Below are 22718 nucleotides of genomic sequence, written 5' to 3'. Positions count from 1 at the left end.
TTTGGTAGAATTCATCAGAGAAATGATTTGTGTAGGATTTTATTTGTGGGAACTTTTTGAGTAGCTCATTCAATCTCTTGTTAAAGGTGACTTTGATTTTCTGTTTTTCCTTCTTGTGACAGTTCCTGTAATTTATGTATTTCTAGGTATTTCCCCCTTTAATCTAGGTTATCTAATTTGTTGACATACCTTATTTCTATAAGAGTGTTAGTAATAGTCTGATTTTCATTCCAGATTTTATGAAAATTGGGTCTTCTGTTTTCTGTATTGTAGGTATCGTTATGTCAATTTTTTAAGAGACAGAGTCTTGCTATGCTGTTTATGCCGGCCTTGAACTTCTGAGCCTAAGCAATCCTGCTGCCTCTGCATCTTGAGTAGCTGGGAGTACAGGAACACACCACCACACCTGGCCTGTCACTAGACAGACAAAAAATTTCAGTGAACCAGCTTTTGATATTTTTATTTTTTCTTCTCTATGCTTTGTTTTATTTATTGGCATTTTATTCTTATTTCTTTTATTCTACTTGATTTAACTTTGCTTTGTTCTTCTGTTTTCTTAAGGTAAAATTTAGATTGATTTGAGATTTTCCTTTATTTAATATGGACATTTACAGCTATAAATTTCTCAAAGAACTCCTTTAGCTACACAGACATTTTCTTTTGTTGTGTTTTGTTTCCTTTCATTTCGAACTATTTTATAAATTTTCTTCTTTCCATGACCCAAGGATTCTTAGTAATGTGTTAATTTCCATGTATTGTGAATTCCCCCCAATTTTTTTCATTTATTTCTGATTTGATTCTATTGTGGTTGAACAACATACTTTTCTGATTTCTTTACTTTCAGATTTGTTGAGACCAGTGTGTGGTCTAGTATCTACCCTGGACACTGTTCCATGTGCACTTGAAAATAATATATTTTCTGCTGGTTAGATTGTTCCATAGATGGATGTTAGATGTAACTGCTTTACAGTGTTTTTTGCTTCCATTTCCTTGATCTTCTGTCTCATTGTTACATTCATCATTGAAAGTGAGGTATTGAAATTTTCAATTATTATAACATTGATTTTGCCTTCCATTCTGTCATACCATTTTTTAATTTAATTTTGAGGCTATGTTGTTAGATGCACATATCTTTATTATTGTTACATCTTCCTGATGGATTGACAGTTTTATCATCATGAAATGTCCTTCTTTGTCTTTACCAACGATTTTTATCTTGAAATTTATTTAGCTTGATAATTGTAGTTTTTATCTGACTTATAGCCCCTAAACTCTCTTTGGTTACTGTGTGCAGTTTATCTTTTCCTTTCATTCTTTTCCTGTCTACCTGTTTTTAATTCAAAACAAAATCTTTGAGACAGGATCTCACTCTCACCAATGCTGAAGTGCAATGGCATGATCATAGCTCACTGCAACCTGAAACTCTTGTATTTATTTATTTATTTATTTATTTTTTTTAAGTTTATGTTTTTTTAATAAGCAAATTTTAAGAAATGTTGTTTAAAATACATGGGAAGGTAAGACGTTTCCATCTTAGAAAAATAATTAATTTGAATTTATATTAAAATCCCTACACAGCAAAGAGTTAAAGGGAATAAAATAAGGATATCTTTTTTCTGACATTTGAAAATGTATGTAGTATGGCTATTTATTTTTTTTAAAGTAAGAGGATTCTTGAAAATAAAGAATAAACTCTTTTTTTTTTAATTTATTTATTATTATTAAACTTCAAGTTGTAGGGTACATGTGCACAACGTGCAGGTTTGCTACATATGTATACTTGTGCCATGTTGGTGTGCTGCACCCATCAACTCGTCATTTACATCAGGTATAACTCCCAATGCAATCCCTCCCCCCTCCCCCCTCCCCATGATAGGCCCCGGTATGTGATGTTCCCCTTCCCGAGTCCAAGTGATCTCATTGTTCAGTTCCCACCTATGAGTGAGAACATGCGGTGTTTGGTTTTCTGTTCTTGCGATAGTTTGCTGAGAATGATGGTTTCCAGCTGCATCCATGTCCCTACAAAGGACACAAACTCATCCTTTTTTATGGCTGCATAGTATTCCATGGTGTATATGTGCCACATTTTCTTAATCCAATCTGTCACTGATGGACATTTGGGTTGATTCCAAGTCTTTGCTATTGTGAATAGTGCTGCAATAAACATACGTGTGCATGTGTCTTTATAGCAGCATAATTTATAATCCTTTGGGTATATACCTAGTAATGGGATGGCTGGGTCATATGGTACATCTAGTTCTAGATCCTTGAGGAATCGCCATACTGTTTTCCATAATGGTTGAACTAGTTTACAATCCCACCAACAGTGTAAAAGTGTTCCTATTTCTCCACATCCTCTCCAGCACCTGTTGTTTCCTGACTTTTGAATGATCGCCATTCTAACTGGTGTGAGATGGTATCTCATTGTGGTTTTGATTTGCATTTCTCTGATGACCAGTGATGAGGAGCATTTTTTCATGTGTCTGTTGGCTGTATGAATGTCTTCTTTTGAGAAATGTCTGTTCATATCCTTTGCCCACTTTTTGATGGGGTTGTTTGTTTTTTTCTTGTAAATTTGTTTGAGTTCTTTGTAGGTTCTGGATATTAGCCCTTTGTCAGATGAGTAGATTGCAAAAATTTTCTCCCATTCTGTAGGTTGCCTGTTCACTCTGATGGTAGTTTCTTTTGCTGTGCAGAAGCTCTTTAGTTTAATGAGATCCCATTTGTCAATTTTGGCTTTTGCTGCCGTTGCTTTTGGTGTTTTAGACATGAAGTCTTTGCCCATGCCTATGTCCTGAATGGTACTACCTAGGTTTTCCTCTAGGATTTTTATGGTATTAGGTCTAACATTTAAGTCTCTAATCCATCTTGAATTAATTTTCCTATAAGGAGTAAGGAAGGGATCCAGTTTCAGCTTTCTACTTATGGCTAGCCAATTTTCCCAGCACCATTTATTAAATAGGGAATCCTTTCCCCATTTCTTGTTTCTCTCAGGTTTGTCAAAGATCAGATGGCTGTAGATGTGTGGTATTATTTCTGAGGACTCTGTTCTGTTCCATTGGTCTATATCTCTGTTTTGGTACCAGTACCATGCTGTTTTGGTTACTGTAGCCTTGTAGTATAGTTTGAAGTCAGGTAGCGTGATGCCTCCAGCTTTGTTCTTTTGACTTAGGATTGTCTTGGAGATGCGGGCTCTTTTTTGGTTCCATATGAACTTTAAAGCAGTTTTTTCCAATTCTGTGAAGAAGCTCATTGGTAGCTTGATGGGGATGGCATTGAATCTATAAATAACCTTGGGCAGTATGGCCATTTTCACGATATTGATTCTTCCTATCCATGAGCATGGTATGTTCTTCCATTTGTTTGTGTCCTCTTTGATTTCACTGAGCAGTGGTTTGTAGTTCTCCTTGAAGAGGTCCTTTACATCCCTTGTAAGTTGGATACCTAGGTATTTTATTCTCTTTGAAGCAATTGTGAATGGAAGTTCATTCCTGATTTGGCTCTCTGTTTGACTGTCACTGGTGTATAAGAATGCTTGTGATTTTTGCACATTAATTTTGTATCCTGAGACTTTGCTGAAGTTGCTTATCAGCTTAAGGAGATTTTGGGCTGAGACAATGGGGTTTTCTAAATATACAATCATGTCGTCTGCAAACAGGGACAATTTGACTTCTTCTTTTCCTAACTGAATCCCCTTGATTTCTTTCTCTTGCCTGATTGCCCTAGCCAGAACTTCCAACACTATGTTGAATAGGAGTGGTGAGAGAGGGCATCCCTGTCTTGTGCCAGTTTTCAAAGGGAATTTTTCCAGTTTTTGCCCATTCAGTATGATATTGGCTGTGGGTTTGTCATAAATAGCTCTTATGATTTTGAGGTACGTTCCATCAATACCGAATTTATTGAGCGTTTTTAGCATGAAGGGCTGTTGAATTTTGTCAAAAGCCTTTTCTGCATCTATTGAGATAATGATGTGGTTCTTGGCTTTGGTTCTGTTTATATGCTGGATTATGTTTATTGATTTGCGAATGTTGAACCAGCCTTGCATCCCAGGGATGAAGCCCACTTGATCATGGTGGATAAGCTTTTTGATGTGCTGCTGAATCCGGTTTGCCAGTATTTTATTGAGGATTTTTGCATCGATGTTCATCAGGGATATTGGTCTAAAATTCTCTTTTTTTGTTGTGTCTCTGCCAGGCTTTGGTATCAGGATGATGTTGGCCTCATAAAATGAGTTAGGGAGGATTCCCTCTTTTTCTGTTGATTGGAATAGTTTCAGAAGGAATGGTACCAGCTCCTCCTTGTACCTCTGGTAGAATTCAGCTGTGAATCCATCTGGTCCTGGACTTTTTTTGGTTGGTAGGCTATTAATTATTGCCTCAATTTCAGAGCCTACTATTGGTCTATTCAGGGATTCAACTTCTTCCTGGTTTAGTCTTGGAAGAGTGTAAGTGTCCAGGAAATTATCCATTTCTTCTAGATTTTCCAGTTTATTTGCGTAGAGGTGTTTATAGTATTCTCTGATGGTAGTTTGTATTTCTGTGGGGTCGGTGGTGATATCCCCTTTATCATTTTTAATTGCGTCGATTTGATTTTTCTCTCTTTTCTTCTTTATTAGTCTTGCTAGTGGTCTGTCAATTTTGTTGATCTTTTCAAAAAACCAACTCCTGGATTCATTGATTTTTTGGAGGGTTTTTTGTGTCTCTATCTCCTTCAGTTCTGCTCTGATCTTAGTTATTTCTTGCCTTCTGCTAGCTTTCGAATGTGTTTGCTCTTGCTTCTCTAGTTCTTTTAATTGCGATGTTAGAGTGTCAATTTTAGATCTTTCCTGCTTTCTCTTGTGGACATTTAGTGCTATAAATTTCCCTCTACACACTGCTTTAAATGTGTCCCAGAGATTCTGGTATGTTGTATCTTTGTTCTCATTGGTTTCAAAGAACATCTTTATTTCTGCCTTCATTTCGTTATGTACCCAGTAGTCATTCAGGAGCAGGTTGTTCAGTTTCCATGTAGTTGAGCGGTTTTGATTGAGTTTCTTAGTCCTGAGTTCTAATTTGATTGCACTGTGGTCTGAGAGACAGTTTGTTATAATTTCTGTTCTTGTACATTTGCTGAGGAGTGCTTTACTTCCAATTACGTGGTCAATTTTGGAGTAAGTACGATGTGGTGCTGAGAAGAATGTATATTCTGTTGATTTGGGGTGGAGAGTTCTATAGATGTCTATTAGGTCTGCTTGCTGCAGAGATGAGTTCAATTCCTGGATATCCTTGTTAACTTTCTGTCTCGTTGATCTGTCTAATGTTGACAGTGGAGTGTTGAAGTCTCCCATTATTATTGTATGGGAGTCTAAGTCTCTTTGTAAGTCTCTAAGGACTTGCTTTATGAATCTGGGTGCTCCTGTATTGGGTGCATATATATTTAGGATAGTTAGCTCTTCCTGTTGAATTGATCCCTTTACCATTATGTAATGGCCTTCTTTGTCTCTTTTGATCTTTGATGGTTTAAAGTCTGTTTTATCAGAGACTAGTATTGCAACCCCCGCTTTTTTTTGTTCTCCATTTGCTTGGTAAATCTTCCTCCATCCCTTTATTTTGAGCCTATGTATGTCTCTGCATGTGAGATGGGTCTCCTGAATACAGCAGACTGATGGGTCTTGACTCTTTATCCAATTTGCCAGTCTGTGTCTTTTAATTGGAGCATTTAGTCCATTTACATTTAAGGTTAAGATTGTTATGTGTGAACTTGATCCTGCCATTATGATATTAACTGGTTATTTTGCTCGTTAGTTGATGCAGTTTCTTCCTAGCCTTGATGGTCTTTACATTTTGGCATGTTTTTGCAATGGCTGGTACCGGTTGTTCCTTTCCATGTTTAGTGCTTCCTTCAGGGTCTCTTGTAAGGCAGGCCTAGTGGTGACAAAATCTCTAAGCATTTGCTTATCTGTAAAGGATTTTATTTCTCCTTCACTTATGAAACTTAGTTTGGCTGGATATAAAATTCTGGGTTTAAAATTCTTTTCTTTAAGAATGTTGAATATTGGCCCCCACTCTCTTCTGGCTTGAAGAGTTTCTGCCGAGAGATCTGCTGTTAGTCTGATGGGCTTCCCTTTGTGGGTAACCCGACCTTTCTCTCTGGCTGCCCTTAAGATTTTTTCCTTCATTTCAACTTTGGTGAATCTGGCAATTATGTGTCTTGGAGTTGCTCTTCTCGAGGAGTATCTTTGTGGCGTTCTCTGTATTTCCTGGATTTGAATGTTGGCCTGCCCTACTAGGTTGGGGAAGTTCTCCTGGATGATATCCTGAAGAGTGTTTTCCAACTTGGTTCCATTTTCCCCCTCACTTTCAGGCACCCCAATCAGACGTAGATTTGGTCTTTTTACATAATCCCATACTTCTTGCAGGCTTTGTTCATTTCTTTTTCTTCTTTTTTCTTTTGGTTTCTCTTCTCGCTTCATTTCATTCATTTGATCCTCCATCGCTGACATTCTTTCTTCCAGTTGATCGAGTCGGTTACTGAAGCTTGTGCATTTGTCACGTATTTCTCGTGCCATGGTTTTCGTCTCTTTCATTTCGTTTGTGAGCTTCTCTGCATTAATTACTCTAGCCATCAATTCTTCCACTTTTTTTTCAAGATTTTTAGTTTCTTTGCACTGGGTACGTAATTTCTCCTTTAGCTCTGAGAAATTTGATGGACTGAAGCCTTCTTCTCTCATCTCGTCGAAGTCATTCTCCGTCCAGCTTTGATCCGTTGCTGGCGATGAGCTGCGCTCCTTTGCCGGGGGAGATGCGCTCTTATTTTTTGAATTTCCAGCTTTTCTGCCCTGCTTTTTCCCCATCTTTGTGGTTTTATCTGCCTCTGGTCTTTGATGATGGTGATGTACTGATGGGGTTTTGGTGTAGGTGTCCTTCCTGTTTGATAGCTTTCCTTCTAACAGTCAGGATCCTCAGCTGTAGGTTGTAGCTGTAGGAGATTGCTTGAGGTCCACTCCAGACCCTGTTTGCCTGGGTATCAGCAGCAGAGGCTGCAGAAGATAGAATATTTCTGAACAGCGAGTGTACCTGTCTGATTCTTGCTTTGGAATCTTCCTCTCAGGGGTGTACTCCACCCTGTGAGGTGTGGGGTGTCAGACTGCCCCTAGTGGGGGATGTCTCCCAGTTAGGCTACTCAGGGGTCGGGGACCCACTTGAGCAGGGAGTCTGTCCCTTCTCAGATCTCAACCTCCGTGTTGGGAGATCCACTGCTCTCTTCAAAGCTGTCAGACAGAGTCGTTTGCGTCTGCAGAGCTGCTGCGTTTGTTATTGTTTACTGTGCCCTGTCCCCAGAGGTGGAGTCTACAGAGACAGGCAGGTTTCCTTGAGCTGCTGTGAGCTCCACCCAGTTCGAGCTTCCCAGCAGCTTTGTTTACCTACTTAAGCCTCAGCAATGGCGGGCGCCCCTCCCCCAGCCTCGCTCCTGCCTTGCCGGTAGATCACAGACTGCTGTGCTAGCAATGAGGGAGGCTCCGTGGGTGTGGGACCCTCCCGGCCAGGTGTGGGATATGATCTCCTGGTGTGCCTGTTTGCTTAAAGCGCAGTTTTGGGGTGGGAGTTACCCGATTTTCCAGGTGTTGTGTGTCTCAGTTCCCCTGGCTAGGAAAAGGGATTCCCTTCCCCCTTGTGCTTTCCAGGTGAGGCAATGCCTCGCCCTGCTTCAGCTCTCACTGGTCGGGCTGCAGCAGCTGACCAGCACCGATCCTCTGGCACTCCCCAGTGAGATGAACCCAGTACCTCAGTTGAAAATGCAGAAATCACCGGTCTTCTGTGTCGCTCGCGCTGGGAGTTGGAGACTGGAGCTGTTCCTATTCGGCCATCTTGCTCCGCCCCCCAACTCTTGTATTTAAGCATTTCTTCCACCTCAGCCTCCTGAGTAGCTGGGACTACAGGTCCACACCATGACACCTGGCTAAGTTTTTTGTATTTTTTTTCTTGCAGAGATGAAATCTTGCTATGTTGCCTAGGGTGGTTATTTTCTAATTGAGTTAGATTTGTAAAGACTCACCTTCCAAATAAACTCACATTTATAGTTTCCATGTGGACATATCTTTTATATTTATTTATTTTTTAAGACAGAGTCTTGCTCTTTCACCCATGCTAGAGTGCAGTGAAGCGATCTTGGCTCACTGCAATCTCCAGCTCCTAGGTTCAAGCGAGTCTCCTGCCTTAGCTTCCTGAGTAGCTGGTATTACAGGCTGACACCACCACGCCCAGCTAATTTTTTGTATTTTGGGTAGAGATGGGGTTTCGCCATGTTGGCCAGGCTGATCTCGAACTCTTAACCTCAAGTGATCTGCCCGTCTCCACCTCCCAGAATGCTGGAATTACAGGTGTGAACCACCGTGCCCCGTTAGATGTGTTTTTTTTTTTCAGTGGGGGTGGCGTTACTGTTGAACTCCTCACTTACAGTGGTTTTCAAGAAACTGGTCTATTTCATTACAGTTACCAAATTTGTGATTATAGAGTTTTTCATATTATTTCTCTATTGTCTTTTTAGTATCCAAGTGATCAGTAGCAGTGAGCCCTCTTCCATTTGTGTTATTGTAAATCTGTCTTCTCTCTTTTATTATTTATTTATTTATTTTGAGATATGGTCTTGCGCTGTCACCTAGGCTGGAGTGCAGTGGCATGATCTCAGCTCGGCTCAGTGCAGCCTCTGCCTCCCGAGTTCAAGTGATTATCCTGCCTCAGCTTCCCGAGTAGCTGGGAATACAGGCGTGTACCACTATGCCCAGCTAAATTTTTTTTTTTTTTTGTAGTTTTAGTAAAATGGGCTTTCCCTATGTTGGCTAGGCTAGTCTTGAACTCCTGGCCTCAAGTGATCTACCTACCTTGGCCTCCCAAAGTGCTCGGATTAGAGGTGTAAGGCACTGCACCCAGCCTTCTTCTTATTCTTGATTTACCTGCCTACACTTATTAGTTTCATTAATCTTTTTAAATAATCTGCTTTTGGTTTCATTGTGTTTCATTTTCTGGCTGTTCATTTCATTTGATTGTGCTTGAATTTTATGATTTATTTTCTCTTCTTTGCTTATGTTTTTTTCTTCTTTCTCTGGTTTTCTGATGTGGAAGCTTATATTATTGACTTAGATCTTATTTTTTTTTAATTTGTTTTTTTGATATGGTTTCTCACTCTGTCACCCAAACTGGAGTGCAGTGGCACAGTGTTGGCTCACTGCAACCTCCAGCTCCCAGGTTCAGGCGAGTCTTCTGCCTCAGCCTCCCGAGTAGCTGGGACTACAGGCGCATGCCAGCACACCCAGCTAATTTTTGTATAGAGATGGGGTTTCACCATATTGTCCAGGCTGATCTTGAACTGCTGACCCTGTGATCTGCCCGCCTTGGCCTCCCAAAGTGCTGGGATTATAGGTGTGAGCCACCACATCTGGCTGACTTAGATCTTATTTTCTAATATATACATTTAATGCTACAAATTTTCATTTAAGCACTACTTTTGCTGCATCCCAATTTTGATAAGTTTTTTTTCACTCTCATTTATTTATACGTATTTCTTCATTTGTCTTGAGATAACCTCTTTAAACTATGTATTAGCTGTGAGTTGTTAAATCTCCAATTATGTGGTGTTTTCCAGCTGTTTTTCAATTATAGATTTCTAGTGTAGTTTGATTCCATTGTGAACTGAGAGCATATTTTATATTTTTTCTGTTCTTTCAAATTTGTCAGTGTGTGTCTTATGGCCCAGAGGTGATCTTTCTTGGTAATATTTCATGGTGAGCTTGAGGGTAACATGTATTCTGTTGTCGGTGGATGGACTGTTCTGAAAATGTCAAATGAAGTTAACTGATAATGCTATTCAAGTTAACTATCCCCTTACTGATTTTCTGACTGCTTCATCTATTGGCACTCATCTATTATGGGGACTCAAAAAAGGCTATGGAGCTCTCAAATTATAATGGGGGACTTATCTATTTTTCCTTCTAGTTCTATCAGTTTTCCGCTCAGAGTTGTTGATGCTGTTTTGTTAAAGATAATTATTTCTTCTTCAATAATTGGGGCCGGGCACGGTGGCTTATGTCTGTAATCCCAGCACTTTGGGAAGCTGAGGCGGGTGGATCTCTGAGGCCAGCAGTTCAAGACCAGCCTGTCCAACATGGTGAAAGCCTGTCTCTACTAAAAATACAAAAATTAGCCAGGCATTGTGGTGCACACCTGTAATCCCAGCTACTTGGGTGGCTGATACGTAAGAATCACTTGAACCCAGGAGGTGGAGTTGCAGTGAGCCAAGATCATGCTGCTGCTCTCTAGCCTGGGTGACAGATTGAGATTCTGTCTCAAAAAAAAAACAAAAAAGGAATTGGCTTTTTTATCGTTGTATAATTCCCTGCTTTACTCCTATTTTATAGGGTAATTTCCATTTTATTTGTATTGTCTTGTTGGAAAGGACAAAGCAACAATTTTATATCTAGTAGCAAAGGAAAATGTAAATTCAATTTCTTTCTTTTTAAAATTTCAACTTTTATTTTAGATTCAGGGGGTACATGCACAAATTTGTTATGGGATTAATGTGTGAACATACAACTTGACAGGTATTTTTTTTTCTTTGTTTTGTTTGAGACAGAGTCTCACTGTGTTGCCCAGGCTGGAGTGCAGTGGCATAATCTCTACTCGCTGCAACCTCTGTCTCCCAGATTCAAACGATTCTCATGCCTCAGCCTCACAAGTAGCTGGGATAACAGGTGTGCATTACCGCACCTGGTTGATTTTTGTTTTTGCTTTTTTGTAGAGATGGGGTATCACCATGTTGGCCAGGCTGGTCTCGAACTCCTGGCCTCAAGTGATTCACCTGCCTTGGCCTCCCGGAGTGCTGGGATTACAGGTGTGAGTCACCACACCTAGCCTATAGGTCCTGTTTAAATCCACCACCCACACGGAACCCTCTAGTATTCCACAGTGTCTCGTTCCCATATTTATGTCCATGTGTGCTCAATATTTAGCTCCCACTTGTAAGTGAGAATGTGTGGTATTTAGTTTACTGTTCCTGCATCACTGTGCTTAAGATTATGGCCTCCAGCTCCATTCATGTTGCTGCAAAGAACACGATTTCATTTTTATGGTTACATAGTATTCCATGGTGAATATGCTCCATGTTTTCTATGTCCAGTCTACCAGTGTGATGGTTCATATTGAGCGTCAACTTAATTGGATTGAGGGATTCATAGTGTTATTTCTGGATGTGTCTGTGAGGGTGTTGCCAAAGGAGATTAACATTTGAGTCAGTGAATTGGGAGAGATAGGTTCACCCTCAATCTGGGTGGGCACAGTCTAACCAGCTGCTAGTGCTGGTAGAATAAAGCAAGCAGAAAAATGTAGAAGGACCAGACTGTCTTGAGTCTTCTGGCCTTCATCTTTCACCTGTGCTGGATGCCTCCTGCCCTGAAACATTGGACTTCAAGCTTTTGTACTGTTGGACTTACACCAGTTGTTTGTAAGGGGCTCTCAGTGCACACTGTTGGCTTCCCGACTTTTGAGGTTTTGGGACTCAAACTGGCTTCCTTGCTTCTCAGAGGGACTATTATGGGACTTCACCTTCTGATTGTGTGAGTCAGTCCTCCTTAATAAACTCCCTTTTAGATACACATCTATCCTATTAGTCCTGTCCCTCTAGGGAACCCTGACTAATACAACCAGTCCTGGGTACCTGGGTTGATTGTATATTTTGCTATTGTGAATACCACAGTGATGAACATAGAAGTGCATGTGTCTTTTTGGTAGAATGATTTATTTTCTTTTGGGTATATACCAGAAATGGGATTGCTGGGTGAAACTGTAGCTCTGTTTAAATTATTTGAGAAATCCTCAGACTGTTTTCCTCAGTGACCGGACTAATTTACATTCCCACCAATAGTGTTTAAACATTCCCCTTTTTCTTCAGGCTTGCCAGGATCTTTTTCTTTTTTACTTTTAATAATAGCCATCCTGACATTGTGAGATATGATCTTATTGTGGATTTTGTTGTTTGTTTTTTTGTTTAGAGGCAGAGTCTCCCAGGGTAGAATGCAGTGGTGTGATCTCGGCTCCCTGCAGCCTATGCCTCCATAGTTCAAGCGATTCTCCTGCCTTAGAATCCCAAGTAGCTAGGACTGCAGGCATGTGCCACCACACCCAGCTAATTTTTGTATTTTTGGTACAGACGGGGTTTCACCGTGTTGGCCAGGCTGGTCTCGAACCCCTCACCTCAAGTGATCCACCACATTAGGCTCCCACTGCTGGGATTGCAGGTGTGAGACACTGCATCTGGCCCTTATTGTGGTTTTAATTTGAATTTCCCTGATGATTAGTGATACTAAGAGCATTTTTTTCATTTTGTTGACCATTCCATATCTTTTGAAAAGCGCCTCTTAATGGGGTTGATTTTTGCTTGTTGATTTAAGTGCCCTATAGATTCAGCATATTAGGCCCCTGTCAAATGCATAGTTTGTCAATGATCTGTCTTCACCAGTGATATGGTTCTGTACCTAGAAAATGCCTTCTTTAAGAAAATAAAATGCTATTTTGTGACGATGTCAAGTTTTCCTTATATGTCTGCTTTGGGCATTTGGGGTGCTTCTGCCTCTTGGGCGTTAAGAATAATGCTACAGTGAATATGGATATGCAGATGTATCTTTGAGATCTTGCTTTGAATCACTTTGGATGTATACCCAAAAGGGAGATTTCTGGATCATATGGTAATTCTATTTTAAATTTTTCAGGAACCTCCATACATTTTTCCACAGTGGCTGTACCATTTTATGTTCCCGTCAACAGCATGCAAAGGTTCCAGTTTCTCCATAAAATCACCAACACTGTTTTTTATTTCACTCTCGTTATCCAGGCTGGAGTACAATGACACTGTCTTGGTTCACTGCAACCTCTGTCTCCTGGGTTCAAGCAGTTCTTCTGCCTCAGCCTCCCCGAGTAGCTGCCACCATGCCCAGCTAATTTTTGTACTTTTAGTAGAGACAAGGTTTCACCATATTGGCCAGGCTGGCCTTGAACTCCTGAACTCAGGTGATCCACCTGCCTCAGCCTCCCAAAATGCTGGGATTACAGGCCTGAGCCACCACACCCTGCCCGTTGTTTTTCATTTGTATCTTCTAATGGATGTGAGCTGATATGTTATTCTGGATTTGAATTGCATTTGTTTAGTAATTAGTGATACTGAGCATGTTTTCATATAGCTGTTGGCTTTATCTTCTTTGGAAAAAAGCCTGTTCAATTACTTTGTCCCTTTTTAAAAATCAGGGTTTTTTATTGTTGAGTTGTCTGAGTTATTTCTATCTTCCTTCCTCCCTCCCTGCCCTGCCCTCCCCTCCCCACCCCTGCCCTGCCCTCCCCTGCCCTGCCCTCCCCACCCCTGCCCTGCCCTCCCCTGCCCTGCCCTCCCCTCCCCACCCCTGCCCTGCCCTCCCCTGCCCTGCCCTGCCCTCCCCTCCCCACCCCTGCCCTGCCCTCCCCTGCCCTGCCCTCCCCTCCCCACCCCTGCCCTGCCCTCCCCACCCCTGCCCTTCCCTCCCCTGCCCTGCCCTCCCCTCCCCACCACTGCCCTCCCCTCCCCACCACTGCCCTCCCCTCCCCACCCCTGCCCTCCCCCTCCCCTGCCCTACCCCTCCTTGTCCCGCCCTCTCCCCTTTCCCCTGCCCTCCCCTGCCCTCCCCTGCCCTCCCCCTCCCCTGCTCTCCCCCTCCTTGTCCCACCCTCCCTCTCCTCTCTCCCCTTCCCTCTCCCCTCCCCCTCCCTCTCCCCTCCCCTCTCCCCTTCCCTCTCCCCTCCCCCTCCCTCTCCCCTTCCCTCTCCCCTCCCCTCTCCCCTCCCCCTCCCTCTCCCCTTCCCTCTCCCCTTCCCTCTCCCCTCCCCTCTCCCCTCCCCTCTCCCCTCCTCCTCCCTCTCTCCTCCCCATCCCTCTCCCCTCCCCCTCCCTCTCCCCTCCCCCTCCCTCTCCCCTCCCCTCTCCCCTCCTCCTCCCTCTCCCCTCCCCATCCCTCTCCCCTCCCCCTCCCTCTCTCCTCCCCTCTCCCCTCCCTCTCCCCTCCCCTCTCCCCTCCCCTCTCCCCTCTCCCCTTCCCTCTCCCCTCTCCCCTTCCCTCTCCCCTCCCCCCTCCCCTCTCCCCTCCCCCTCCCCTCCCCTCTCCCCTCCCCCTCCCCTCCCCTCTCCCCTCTCCCCTCCCCCTCCCTCTCCCCTCCCCCTCCCTCTCCCCTTCCCTCTCCCCTCCCCTCTCCCCTCCCCTCTTCCCTCCTCCTCCCTCTCCCCTCCCCATCCCTCTCCCCTCCCCATCCCTCTCCCCTCCCCATCCCTCTCCCCTCCCCTTCCCTCTCCCCTCCCCTTCCCTCTCCCCTCCCCCTCCCTCTCCCCTCCCCTTCCCTCTCCCCTCCCCCTCCCTCTCCCCTCCCCTCTCCCCTCCCCCTCCCTCTCCCCTCCCCTCTCCCCTCCCCCTCCCTCTCCCCTCCCCTCTCCCCTCCCCCTCCCTCTCCCCTCCCCTCTCCCCTCCCCTCCCCCCCTCCCCTCCCCTCTCCCCTCCCCTCTTCCCTCCCCTCTTCCCTCCCCTCTCCCCTCCTCCTCCCTCTCCCCTCCCCTTCCCTCTCCCCTCCCCCTCCCTCTCCCCTCCCCCTCCCTTTCCCCTCCCCTCTCCCCTCCCCCTCCCTCTCCCCTCCCCTCTCCCCTCCCCTCCCCCCCCCTTCCCTCTCCCCTCCCCTCTCCCCTCCCCTCTCCCCTCCCCTCTTCCCTCCCCTCTTCCCTCCCCTCTTCCCTCCCCTCTCCCCTCCTCCTCCCTCTCCCCTCCCCATCCCTCTCCCCTCCCCTTCCCTCTCCCCTCCCCTTCCCTCTCCCCTCCCCTCTCCCCTCCCCCTCCCTCTCCCCTCCCCTCTCCCCTCCCCTCCCCCCCTCCCCTCCCCTCTCCCCTCCCCTCTCCCCTCCCCTCTTCCCTCCCCTCTCCCCTCCTCCTCCCTCTCCCCTCCCCTTCCCTCTCCCTCTCCCCCCTCCCTCTCCCCTCCCCCTCCCTCTCCCCTCCCCTTCCCTCTCCCCTTCCCTCTCCCCTTCCCTCTCCCCTCCCCCTCCCTCTCCCCTTCCTTCTCCCCTCCCCCTCCCCTCCCCCTCCCTCTCCCCTTCCCTCTCCCCTCCCCCTCCCCTCCCCCTCCCTCTCCCCTTCCCTCTCCCCTTCCCTCTCCCCTTCCCTCTCCCCTCTCCCCTCCCCTCTCCCCTCCCCTCTCACCTCCCCCTCCCTCTCCCCCTCCCTCTCCCCTCCCCCTCCCTCTCCCCCCCCCTCCCTCTCCCCCTCCCTCTCCCCTCCCTCTCCCCTCCCCCTCCCCTCCCCCTCCCTCTCCCCTCCCCCTCCCCTCCCTCTCCCCTCCCCCTCCCCTCCCCCTCCCTCTCCCCTTCCCTCTCCCCCTCCCTCTCCCCTTCCCTCTCCCCTCCCCCTCCCTCTCCCCTTCCCTCTCCCCTCCCCCTCACTCTCCCCTTCCCTCTCCCCCTCCCTCTCCCCTTCCCTCTCCCCCTCCCTCTCCCCCTCCCTCTCCCCCTCCCTCTCCCCCTCCCTCTCCCCCTCCCTCTCCCTCTCCCCTTCCCTCTCCCCCTCCCCTTCCCTCTCCCCCTCCCTCTCCCCCTCCCTCTCTCTCTCCCCTTCCCTCCCTCTCCCCCTCCTTTCCTCCCTTTGTCCCCTCCCCTCCCCTCCCCTCCCTCCCTCCCTCCCTCCCTCCCTCCCTTCCTTCCTTCATTCCTTCCTTCCTTCCTTCCTTTGTTTCTTTTTTGAAACAAATCTTGCTGTGTTGCTCAGCATGGAAAGCATTGCCAAAATCATGGCTCACTGCAGCCTCAACTTCCCAGGTGCTAGAGAGCCTCCCACCTCATGCTCTTGGGACCACAGGCACATGCCAACACATCTAGCTAATTTTTTTTTTCATTTTTTTTTTGTTTTTTGTAGAGATGGGGGGTGGTCTCACTGTGTTGCACAGGCTGATTTCAAACTCATAGGCTCAAGGAGTCTTCAAACCATGACCCCTGAAAGTGTTGACATTTTAGGCATGAGTTACCATGCCCATCCTGCATATGAAAGCCTTTTGAGATATATGATATGCAAATATTTCTCTCATTTTGTGCATTTCCCCTTTCATTCTGTTGATTGTTTCCTTTCATGTACAAACGTTTTAGGTTTGATGTAGTCTTTCTTACGTATTTTTGCTTTTGTTGGTTATACTTTTAGTGTCATATTCAAAAAATGATTGACAAAAAAAAGAAGGGTTTCCATGTATTTTCTTCTAGTTTTACAATGTCAAGATGTAACTTTAAATACTTGATTTATTTTGAGTTGATTTTTGTGTATGTTGTGAGGTAAGGATACAGTTTGCCCCTGGGCTTGATGCCGAGTTTCAGACTGACGTGCTGGCTGTTGTGATGGCGCTCTCCAGTGCTGGTTGTGGTTGGTTTTCGACTAGGTATACCTCACCTGGGAGAGTGGCCAGAGACAATGTCAGTTCCAGACATCAGCAGCCCCAGGAGGAGGAGCGTGTGCTCGCGCCAGGAGTGGTGGCTGTTAGGCGAGAGACCTCAGACCTATGTCTGCATGGCCTGACGTCAGAGATCACATCCTACTGATTGAAGACCTTGTTCTTGAGCTGTCCGGTTGCCGCAGGGTCAGGCCTGGAGGCTGCAGCCTATAATGGCCCTTTGTAGTGTTCAGAAACATATGTGCACCCCAGGGAGGGACACACACACACACACACACACACACACACACAGTGAAACTCACAACACACAGACACAAAATGACACACACACACACAGTCACACACACACACATGAGCCCACAGAAAAAGGCAAATAGACACAGAAACAGGCATGTACAGTAGTTCTGGCCACACATACTCCCTAGGTGTCCACAGAATGACATGGGTAAGGTATATTCATAATGTTGGAGGCCAAGGACAAGCAGGTGCGCTAGCTGACCCGCGGGAGAGGATGACATGGAAGTGGTGAGCAGTGTACCTGGGCCTGTTTCTCAAGTGTGTATTTGATTTCTTTACAATTCCCTGGAAAAGTTGCTGTGGGAGACCCGCCGCCTGCTGGCAAAGAAGATGGTCGATTCTTCTGAGCAATGGAGGCCCTGCAGAGTCCTGCAGTCACTGTGGCCTGGTGTCCATGGCGCACCCAATGCTGGTGGATGGCTCAATATGGTAAGCATTCCTCTGCCCCACATGCTGAATGAGGGTGGCTTTTGGATGTCCTAGACCTTCAAGGAGCTGTTTCTCGACAGCAAATGGCATGACGAGTTCCACTCCTAGAGTGGATGGTCTGTGCCCATTGCTCAGAGGTGTGGCTCAGGCTTCCCCAGCATGCTGAATGTCTTTAAGGTCATCGACTCGCTCCTTCCCAGCCTGTGGTATCAAACGTCCTGCCCCTTTGAATGTGCTTGGATCGATGATGAGTCCCCTATAAAAACATTCCTTGGAAAAGCTGAACAAAATGAGTGAGAACTCATACCGTCGTTCTCATCGGATCTGAGGTCCAGCACGTTGCCTCCCCTGGGAACTGTAAGAGCGAGGGACAGCTTCCACTGCTTCCCATAGGTTCCACCACCCAGGGCATCCGCAGACAAAAGTCTCATGTCACAGGCACATTAGGAACATTCTCTCTGTGTGAGGTACATGGGTGGGAGAGTCATGGGGCATTCGGCCGCTCTGTGATGGCGTGGTGGCCGTGGAAGCAGGCAGAAATGTTGCCAGCATAGGGGAGTGTGCTGCTGGTAAGCTCCCAGAAGGAAGACCCAGACTTCACAGTGGTCATCACAGTGCAGAAGACCGGGTGTCTGTTTTCATGTGGAAGAGAGCCCAAGGCCCAGACCTCAGGCAGACCTTGGTCTTGATTTTTGATTAGTGGAGAACAGGGGAGTGCCAAGGCGATAGAGGAGAGTGCAGAGCAGTGTCTTGGCCGACGGTGAAAGCCTCTTCAGCCCACCCTGCAGCATCAGTCACAGGAGCCCCCCTGGAAGGGATTTCTTTGCCTCCTGAGCTGTGAGATGCCTGTGGTGCAATGACGGAGTCTTGAGCAGGAAGGTACTCCAGAGAAAAGGTGATAGAGGGCTCACATGGACATGGGTGTCATTAGCAGACTTGGGCTGTCTTTCAGCGGTGATGGACTTTCCATGGATTTTTCTGGTGGATGACAGGTTGGCCAGCAGAGGTCTTTGAGGCCAGGTCCTAGGGAGCACGAGGATCAAGTTGATGCCTGTGGCCCTGGATCACTTCCAGCCTTCCCGGAAGAGTAATAGGCTCCTCCGTTGTACAAATCTTCCTATAAATGGTCTCTTGGCCCGCCATCATTGGGCAGCTCCACCTGCTGCAGCTCATGTGAGCAAATACTGCTCTGGATCCTCTTTCCTGCTTGTAAAGCAGCTTCTGTCCTGAAGGTCCAGAGTGAATGTGCCCTGCCCTGGCTCTGGCCCAAGTCTCTGCCATGGGCACCAGTCACACTTGGGGCTATCCAAGGAGGTCTATGCATTCCATGCGACAGGTGTGCAATCCCAGAGGTGCTGCCACAGAGTCCTTTGACTTGGGATGCCTTGCACCTCTGCATGTTGGCAATATTTAAGTGTTGGACCCCACTACACCCTAGGGGTGATGAACTGTTTTGGCTCCCTTAACTGATTTGAAGTCTCAGCGCAGCCAGGACAGCCATGCCATGTTGAAGGGCATGCGAATGGCTTAGGAATGTTGGAAAGGATGGGTGGTTCTGAGCTCGCAGCTCACTCACTAGCTGCCTGCATGTAGACCCAGTGGTGGTGCTCAGGCAGTGTTGACTTTCAGGCGTTGCAGCGGGTACTAGTGCAGTCAAGTTGGTGGCATATGCGATGTTGCCTCAGAGGTCAGTACGGGGTAGCCTTGTGGGTGTGTCCAATGCAAGGAAAATGAACGACAGTGGGTCCTGTCTGCCTGGTCCTTGGGACATCGGTTGGGGGATGTCCTGTTGGAAAAGCAGCCATTCCCTTTGTATGGCCAGAGGGCATGGTGCAGGCACATGGACTGAGTGGAGGGAGGAAGCCCGTGTATTGAGGTCCTTTGGTTAGGTTGGGAAGACCACCTCTGGCCTTGACGCCGAGTTTCAGACCGATGTGCTGGCCATTGCAAAGTCGCCCTCCAGTGCAGGTTGTGATTGGTTTTCCACCATGTATGCCTCACCTGAGAGGGCTGCTAGAGACAGTGTCTGCTCAGGACATCAGATGTCCCGTGAGGAGGAGCATGTATTCACACCAGGGGAGGTGGCTGGTAGGCGAGCCACCTCAGGCCTATGTCCGCGTGGCTTCCATGTCAAAATTTACATCCTACTGATTGAAGTCCTTCAGCTGTCGGGTTGGTGGATTGTCAGGCCAGGAGGCTGCAGACTATGACTGCCTATTGCTGTGTTGGGAAACACATATGTCAGGAACACATGTGAGGGAGACACACACACATACATTCATATGCACACATACATTCATATACACACACACACACGCACACAGGCATGCCGAACCACAGGCAAATACACGTAGCAATGGGCGTGTGTGACCACACATGCTTTTAGGTATCCACAGAGTAACATGTGTAAAGTATCGTGGAAACGAGGGGAATAACAGGTGTGCGCGCTGCCCCGCAGGAAAGAGTGGGATTGAAGTGTTGACCAGTGGACCTGGGCCCATTTCTCAAGCTTGTTATTTGATTTCTTTACACTTCTCAGAGGCAATTGCTGTGGGAGGTGTTGTGTAACTGCTGGAAGGAAGACACCCCATTGTTCTGAGCAACGAAGGCCACATGGAGTCCTGGATTTTGTGTGGCCTGGCATCCACGGTGCACCGTGAGCTGGCAGGTGACTCAAGATGGTAAGCATTTCTCTGCCCTGCGTGCTGAGTGAGGGTGTCTTTCGGATTTCCAAGACCCACAAGGAGCAGATTCTTGGCTAACCACTAATGGCATGGCAACTTCCTCTCCTAGAGTGGATGATCTGCACTCATTGCTCAGTGGCACGGCTCTATGGGGGCCGAAGGTCTTTAACGTCATTGGCTCACCCACTGCCCGGCCTGTGATGTCAAACGTCCTGCCTCTTCAAATGTGCTTGGATCGATGATGAGTCCCCCAAAAAAACATTCCTTGGAAAAGCTGAACAAAATGAGTGAGAACTCATACCGTCGTTCTCATCGGATCTGAGGTCCAGCACGTTGGCTTCCCCAGGGACTGTAGGAGTGAGGGACAGCTTCCACTGATTCCCATAGGTTCCACCACCCAGGGCATCCACAGGCCAAAGGCTTCCATCACACAGAGGTTAGGAACATTCCCTTTGTGTGAGGTACACAGGTGGGTGAGTCCTGGGGGGAGCGACTGTTCTGTGATGGTGCGGTAGCCGTGGAAGGGATGGAAATATTGCAGGCCTAGGGTAGTGTGTGCCTGATGTTGGCTTGGTGAGCTCTTCGGAAGGGAGACCCAGTCCTCATGGTGGGCATCTCTGAGCAGAGGACTGAGTCCTTGTTTTCTTGCCGGGGAGAGCACAAGGCCCACGTCTCAGGCAGATGTTGGTCCTGATTTTTGGTTTGCTGAGGACAAGGGAGTGTGAAGGATGATGGGGGACAGTGTATTAACAAAGGTTGTTGTGACAGATAGCCAAAGCTGCTTTGGCCCTTTACCCAGCATCCGGTCATGGAGGCCCCCCAGCAGGGATTTCTTCATCCCCTGAACCGTGAGATGCCCCTGGTGCCATGGTGGAAGCCTGGACTGGAAGGTACCCCACAGAGGAGGCGGTAGGGGGCTCATGTGGACATGTGTGTCGTCAGCATTGTTGGGCTGTTGTTCAGCAGTGATGGGCTTCCCATTGACTTCTCTAGTGGATGACAAGTGGCCAGCAGTGATCTTAGAGGGCAGGTCCTAGGGAATATGAGGGTCAGGCTCATGCCCCTGGCCCTCAGTCACTTCTCGTCTTCCTGATATTGTAGTGGGCTCCACCATTGTGCACATCTTCCTGGAAATGGTCTCTTGGCTTGCCATTGCCGGGCAGCCCCACCTGCTGCAACTTGTATGAGCAAGTGTGGCTCTGGATTGTCTTTCCCACTTTGAAAGCAACTTCCATCCTGAAGGAGTCCAGAGGGTATGTGCCCTGGCCCTGGCCTGGAATTCTTCTGTGGGCATCGGTCACACATGGGGTTATCCATGGAGATCCGGGTACATTCCAGGCAACATGTATGCCATTCCAGGGGCCTGCCATAGAGAGTTCCTTGACTTGGGATGCCCCTGCACCTCCCGTGTTGGTAATGTTCCAGTGTTACATTCTGCTACACCCTAAGGGTGATGAAGCCTTTCAGCTCCCTTAAACGGTTTGATGTCACAGTGCAGCCAGGACACCCATATCATATTGAGGGGCCCATGACTGCATTAGAAATGTTGGAAGGGATTAGTGGTTCTGCAGATTGCACCTTATGAGTAGCCGTGTACATGTAGATCTGGTGATGGTGCTGAGGTAGTGTAGAGTTGCAGGAGTTGGGGTGGGTAGTAGTGCAGTCAAGTTGGCTGCATGATGGGATGTTGCCTCAGGAGTTTAAGCCCTGTGGATGTAACCAATGAAAGGACAATGGAAGGCAGTGTGTCGTGTCAGCCTGGTCCTTGGGTGGGGACGTCCTGTTGGAGAGCAGCCATTCCCTTCGGGTATCGTGAAGGCGCAGTGCAGGCATGTGGGCTGAGTGGAAGGGAGGAAGCCCGCATCTTGAGATCCTTTGGCTAGGTTGGGAAGATTGGCTCTGGCCTGATGCCATTTTCAGTCTGATGGGTTCGTCATTGAGAAGGCACCCTCAAGTGCTGGTTGTGGTTGGTTTTTCGTCACATGAGCCTCACCTGGGAGTGTGACCAGAGACAGTGTCAGGTCACAACATCAGGTGCCCCATGAGGAGGAGAGTGTGCTCACTCCAGGGGTGGTGGCTGGTAGGTGAGGGACCTCAGGCCTATGTCCTCAAGGCCCCGAAGTCAAAGTTCACATCCTACTGATTGAAGACCTTGGTTTTGAGCCTTTGGGTTGCAGGGGCTTCAGGTCTGGAGGCTGTAGACTATGACTTCCTGTTGTGGTGTGGGAAACACATGTGCATGAGGGAAACACATACGTTCACACTATCACACACACAGTCATGTACAGCCACAGGCATATAGACGCAGCAACAGGTACATGTGGTCGTTCTGGCCACACATGTTTCCTAAGTGTCTAGACAGTGACACTGTCAGGTATGTTTATAAAGATGGAGGTCCATCATGGAGGCCAAGGAGAAGTGGGCATGTGAGTTGCTCTGTGGAAAAGGGTGGCGTTGAAGGGACCAGTGAACCCGGACCCATTTCTCAAGCGTGCATTTGATTTCTTTACACTTCTCAGGGGCAGTTATCATGGGGCGCCCGCCATATGCTGGCAACGAACATGGTCAGTTCTTCTGAGCCACAAAGGCCCCCAAAGTCCTGGAGCTGGTGTGGCTTAGCATCCACGGTGCGCCCCCTGCTGGTGGATGGCTCAGGACGGTAAGCATTCCTCTGCCCCATGTGCTGAGTGGGGGTGGGATTTCCGAGACCTGAAAGGAGCTGTTTCTCAGCAGGCCACTGATGGCATGGTGAGTTCCACTCCTAAAGTGAACGGTCTGTGCGTGTCGTTCAGTGGCGTGGCTCTGGCTTCCCCAGGGGTCCGAAGATTTTTAAGGTCATCAG

The 22718-nt window shown here is 47.4% G+C and overlaps 1 protein-coding gene and 2 non-coding genes across 19 annotated transcripts in view; all 3 read left to right on the top strand.

The window, feature by feature from the left end:
- The window catches only part of LOC119619277 (uncharacterized), a 146305-nt gene that overhangs the window by 2322 nt on the left and 121265 nt on the right, over positions 1-22718 (top strand). For 14 of the 17 annotated variants that reach the window (XR_012091411.1, XR_012091413.1, XR_012091412.1 and 11 more), the window contains 3 exons: positions 17058-17192; positions 19732-19873; positions 22396-22535. The gene's annotated coding sequence lies outside the window, so the exon portion shown is untranslated. Of the gene's footprint in view, positions 1-7644; positions 13038-17057; positions 17193-19731; positions 19874-22395; positions 22536-22718 lie in introns of those variants that run through there. The other 3 variants (XR_012091407.1, XR_012091405.1, XR_012091404.1) reach the window with 2 other exon arrangements.
- LOC103246029 (small nucleolar RNA SNORD116) lies at positions 17431-17525 on the top strand. Its single transcript, XR_005235961.1, has one exon. It is a non-coding gene; the product is annotated as a small nucleolar RNA SNORD116 (small nucleolar RNA).
- Positions 20109-20203, top strand: LOC119619485 (small nucleolar RNA SNORD116). The gene has a single exon (XR_005235958.1). It is a non-coding gene; the product is annotated as a small nucleolar RNA SNORD116 (small nucleolar RNA).

This window comes from Chlorocebus sabaeus, chromosome 26 (genome assembly GCF_047675955.1).
Source record: "Chlorocebus sabaeus isolate Y175 chromosome 26, mChlSab1.0.hap1, whole genome shotgun sequence".
Classification (NCBI taxonomy): Eukaryota; Metazoa; Chordata; class Mammalia; order Primates; family Cercopithecidae; genus Chlorocebus; species Chlorocebus sabaeus.
This window is presented reverse-complemented; position numbering and strand designations above follow the sequence as displayed.